Below are 6,000 nucleotides of genomic sequence, written 5' to 3' on the forward strand. Positions count from 1 at the left end.
GGCGGCATTTTAAACTTCGCCCAAGGCGGCGTTAAGTCTTCGGCCGGCCCTGGACGTATCAAGACATTTTGGACAATGCTATACTAACAACTTTGTGGGAAGAGTTTGGGGAAGGCTCTTTTCTATTCCAGCATTACTGTTCACTTTGAAAGTTCACTTTTTTCAGTGGTATTTACTCACTAAAGCAGGAGTTTTGCAAGAGTTGCAGTTTACAATCCCTGAGCTCACTATGTATTATTCGGGGAAATGTATCTTGCAAGAACACATACTTTTAAGAAAGCTAGTAACAGCTTGGTATAAACAGCAAATAACATACAATAAGCAGTAGATTTCAAATCCAAATCTTCAAGACACAGTCAATAATTGTGATAAGAAAAAACAGCCGATGCACAATCCTGATGACTTACCGCTCCAAGGTTCAAGCTGTTTACACAGTTAAGCAGTTGGACGTTTCTCCAGATTATCTGACCAGGGTACAGTTTTGCTGGGAATAACCCCATGTTGGTTATATATAGGAAGAGGACAAATAACGTAGAATATCATAATATGTTTGGGCAGCCATTGGTACCTGTAAACTTTTTGATGGCTAGACTAGCTCTATTTATCCAGGAAGATGTAAGCCCTTTCATATGTTTTAAAATAACCATGACAGTAACTGGGTCTCTAGGTGTCTCTAGGTGAAGTTCTGCTTCTCCATCTCTGGACAGGGGAACAGTTTTTGGTCACTCTCACTCCCGAACTGGTTCTGCCCCACCCCACCTAATCTCTGACACTTCCTATTTCTTTTAAGTCTAACTGAGACTAGCCTCACACAATGTCGGCCATACCACCAGGAGTGGAACAGCCCCAGGTAGCCATCCCTAGAACTTAACCAGTCCCAACCCTCCTCTCCTATCATGCTTTTCATTGTACAAGATGGAAAGAGATATAAACATATTAACATACTTTCCTACAATCCTGTTTTTTGTGAGACAGTCAGAAGTCACCTTTGGTAGCTGCTCCAGTGTCCCTCTCTTGCGGGCAGTGGGGCTTGTGTGAGAGATCCTCTGATCTTCCCTTACTGGCTCAGGGAGCTGTAAAATAAATGTGGGTCTGTGCTACATAAGCTGACCATAGGTGAATCCAGGGGGTGGACGGTGGGCCAATTGTCCCCACTAGGAAAAAAAGAGTGTTATTATTCCCCTAATTCCAGGGCTGAGCGGGGTCACTGTGAGCTGCGTTAGGGACATGATAAGTGAGCTGTGTTTGACTGTGTGTGTATGAGTATGTTATTGTGTGTCTAGTTATGTTAGTCTGGTGACTGTGTGTCTGGGTATATTGGTATGGTGACTGTGTGTGTCTGGGTATGTTAGTGTGATGACTGTTTTGTGTGTCTGAGTATGCTAGTGTGTGTGGGTATGTTTGTGAATGTCTTTGTGTGTGTGGGTAAGTGTGTGTCTGTGTATGTTACTGCATATTTGCCTATTTGTGTGTCTAGGTATGTTTAGTGTGTCTGGTTATGTTAGTGTGGTGAGAGTGTGTATCTGGTTATGTTAGTGTGGTGAGAGTGTGTGTCTGCATATTTTAGTGTATGTGTCTGGGTATGTTAGTGTATGTCTGCTTATGTATGTGTGTGTATGATAGTGTGTGTGAAGATATGTTAGTGACTGTGTGTTAGTGTCAGTTAATGTATCTGTGTTAGCATGAGTGTCTGAATACGTTAGTGTGTCTGGATAAATTAGTCTGTGTCTGCTTATGCTTTATATGTGAGTATGTTAGTGTGTGTGACTGTGTATGTTAGTGTGTGTTAGTGTTGAGTGCCTGGGTGTGGTAGTGTGAGTCTCTGGAGTATGTTATTATGAGTTTCTGTGTGTGTGTCCAGGTGTGTGCTAGTGCAGGTGTCTGTGTGCTCGTATATGTTAGTGTGCATATGTGTATGTTAGTGTGTGTGCATGTGAGTTAGTATGCGTGTCCGGGTGTGTGTGTTAGTATGAATGTCTGTGTGCATTTGTGTTAGTGTGAATGTTGGTATCTTAGTGTTGATAATATAGTGTGTGTGGGTATACCCACACATCTGACCACTTAGGGATACAGCTAAGGTGTGCAGGTGGTTATGCCTACTGCTCCACTCCCAACAGAGATGTCCTGATTTGGAGACCTGAGAAGGTGGGCAGTATGTATGAGTGTAACCAGGAGTACAGATGAGAACATATAACAATACACTACAACTGGGATTTATAGAGTATGTTAGGGTTCCTATCAAGGTACTGAATCTTTCTGTTATTCCACAGCAAGGTCTTTTTTCTCCTGGAGAAGGCTTCCAGGGTGTTTCCTCAAAGGGGCGTACACTCTCTTTCCCCCTTTTAAGGAAGTGCTCCGTGAAGTTGGTACCAGGAAGAAGAGGGCAAACAAAGAGGACAAAAAAAAGAAGACCGAAGATGAAGAAGAGACAAGAGAAGAAGTGGAGCTGCAGGAAGGGAGAAAGATTTCTGCAGAGAAGGTAGGAAGACATTGAGAGTGTGTGTGTGTGAGAGAGAGAGAGTGAGTGTGTAAGACAGCAGCAGTAAGAGAATGAGTGTGAGAGAGCATGAGTGAGAGTATGAGACAGCATAAGCATGAACAAGAGTGAGTGTGAATTAGAACGTGAGATAGCATGAATAAGTGAGTGAGAATGTGGAGAGTGTGAGTGAGACACAGCATGAGTGAGAGTGTGGGAGGGAGCGTGAGTGAGTTTCCTTTTTATTGTTTACACGTATTGTCATTGTCCTTCAGCAAAAAATATGTTTCATGTTTTCTTATTCACCACAGTTTCTAATAGTCAGATGGATCAAAAAAAGTAAACGATCAATGATGGTTTTTAATTCAGACATGTCTATTCACTAACACTGAGGTACTTACCCATGCTACCTCAGACCTTAGAAAATCTAATTTTATTCCTCTGCTGTTGTCGAATATCAAAGCGATTTGGGCAGTGCAAGTTTCTTACAAGTTGCAATTCTTAGATCTGTCCCCAATATTTCCTTGGGGACTGAGCACACGGCACAGTCAGGATGAAGGGAGTTGTTTGTGTAATGGTAAATTTGCCAGGCACTCCCACAATTAGAAGCTATGGGTTGGCCACAAATTTTTCACTGGGTTTAGCATCTGTGAAACTTGGCGACTGATGAACAAGCCCCAGAGGTTAACTGAGTTTAATTACCTTTTACAATATGTTTTCAAAGCTTGGGAAAGGATCTTGCTGTGGAATTTTGCCAAAGCAGTACATTATTCTAAAGCAAAACATAAATGATCTGCAAGCAATTTCACAACTTGAATACTTAAACCTGTCCTGGTCACTAAAGCACTTAGGACTTTCTGTCTTATGATGATGAGTGACAGCGGGTGTTTTAAGTAAGCACCAAGGTTAGTGTTAATCCTGCCAGGGTTATAAACTGCAGGTCCTTGAGCTGAAAGGAAATAAATGTTAAACTTTTTAATCATTTCACTGTTTATGGCTTGGGCATAATTAAATAGTGTGACAATGGGAAACAGTGATAAGAGTCAGGTTAAGCAAGAGATGTACACTAATTGTAATACTGTTTTCTTGCTGTTATATAAAGGGCACTACAGGTTATTGTATTACGGCAGCTGCATACTGAAAACTAGTGCCATATTGATCAAAAAAGTTCATGCTGTTTACTCATGTAATCTCATATACATACCTGGGAACTCTCTGGGTTTGACCTGGTGATCGCCAGGTGAGCACTCCACTCCAGTTCTCCGGGTCAAGACCCGAATCCTCCGGGTCGCAGGAGCAAGGTCTTGACACGCCCCCTCCCCACCCATTTTCCCTTTTAACGGGGGTGTTTCCTGCTGCCGTCAGCGGGAACGCCCCCAATGTCAGTGGGAACTCCCCCGATGTCAGCGGGACCTCCCGCTGATGACAGGGGGACCTACCACTGATGTCACGGGGACTGCCCCGTGATGCCCCCACAAGGGAGCCCAGAAGTTCCCAGGTATGCTCATATAGTGTCACGGACTGGGTCCAAGCTGATGGCAGAAGGACCCAGCGCGCCCGATGGTTGTTTGCAAGAGTCTCGATGCAGCAGTGGAGTCTGGGGCAGGGCCTGGTGCAGGGTGACCACACTCACCCAGGCGTTGAGCACCTAGGAAGTGCAGCCAAACACCAGCGCCCTGATATGGCAGCAGATGTAGTCCAGAATAAAACGAATCCTGCAGGCACCCAGGAGCAGGCATGAAGCATATCACACTGATCACGAGCAGGATGCTGCAGGCTGGGAGAATGAAGGCTAAGCAAAGGGTTAATGTAGCAGACACATAACACAGCAAAGGAAAGGGAGACCAGGCAAGAAACATGATATAGAATATACATGAGAAGTGGCTAGAAACAAGATATGAATAGAGCAAAATATAAACAGGCACTAGACGAGGAATAAACATAACTAGACAAGACATACATAGTACAGGGCACAACAAAGGACAGGGAAGAAGGCAAGGAACACAGGGGAAGGAGTGAGGAGCCGGAACCCTCGGACGCTTCTCCTATAAGCAAGGATAGGACATATTAACAGGGACATGGGGAGAGGAGAGAGGAACCGGAATCCTCAGATGATTCAAGGAAGAAGGGCAAAGGTACATAAAGACACACAAACATGACTACAGAAACTAGCCTAGGACTACAAGATAACTATTGGAGATTTCGTCACATGATATGGCCATAGTATGCTTAGCCCACCACTACGCCAAAGTACTCCAATGACGGTGGGTCCTAACGCTAATCCCTGCTGACAAGATACAAAACAAACCACACATGTAAACCAAACACAGCACAGAGACATACCTTAGACTGCAGAATGCAGACTGAGACAAACAGAACACAGGTGGGGCAAACCTAATAAAGGAAGCAGAGCTGAAGCAAAGAGTCGGAGCAGAAGCAAGGAATGGAAAATAGAACAAAGCAAAAGGAAATCCAGGAATGGATCAAAGCAAAGCAGAGAAACTAAAGCAGGACAGATATGCAGCTCCGCAGCCTGGGCAGACCGTGACAGTATCCCCCTCCGAAAAGAGCGGCCTCCGGACGCGAACAGAAACAGCAATAGAAGGAAGGCGGATCAAAGCAAAGCAGAGAAACTAAAGCAGGACAGATATGCAGCTCCGCAGCCTGGGCAGACCGTGACAGTATCCCCCTCCGAAAAGAGCGGCCTCCGGACGCGAACAGAAACAGCAATAGAAGGAAGGCCCGTCCTCTGACGGGAGAACGGAGGAAACAAGTCAACCCAGGAACCAGCATACAGAGTCCGAAAAACGTAGGAGTCCTTCGATGACCAGCACTGCCGCTAGTAGACAAATCTCCTCCAAAAACAGGAATCAGAATGACTGTACGGAATTGAGGAAGTAGTCTCTAGCTGACATTTAGGGCCAGACGAAGGCAAGGTAGATAAGCCACTTGACAAGGCAGACACGGCAGGAAACCCACTTGCTGGGCAGACGGCAGGTAACCCACTTGCTGGGCAGACACGACTGGTACAGGTTCAAGCACAGGCACGGTTCAGGCACGGGTTAAGTAGTCTCTAGCTGACATTTAGGGCCAGACGAAGGCAAGGTAGATAAGCCACTTGACAAGGCAGACACGGCAGGAAACCCACTTGCTGGGCAGACAGCAGGTAACCCACTTGCTGGGCAGACACGACTGGTACAGGTTCAAGCACAGGCACGGTTCAGGCACGGGTTAAGTAGTCTCTAGCTGACATTTAGGGCCAGACGAAGGCAAGGTAGATAAGCCACTTGACAAGGCAGACACGGCAGGAAACCCACTTGCTGGGCAGACGGCAGGTAACCCACTTGCTGGGCAGACACGACTGGTACAGGTTCAAGCACAGGCACGGTTCAGGCACGGGTTCAGGTTCAGACAACAGGTTACCCACTTGCAGGGCACACGGCAGGTTGCCCACTTGGAGAATACTCAACCAGGGTAGCCCGGATACAGGCATTCATACTGGGAGTCCATAGTGGGTCGCTGGC

This window comes from Sceloporus occidentalis, unplaced genomic scaffold (genome assembly GCF_023333645.1).
Source record: "Sceloporus occidentalis isolate IW3139 unplaced genomic scaffold, rSceOcc1.0.p SCAF_19, whole genome shotgun sequence".
NCBI lineage: Eukaryota > Metazoa > Chordata > Lepidosauria > Squamata > Phrynosomatidae > Sceloporus > Sceloporus occidentalis.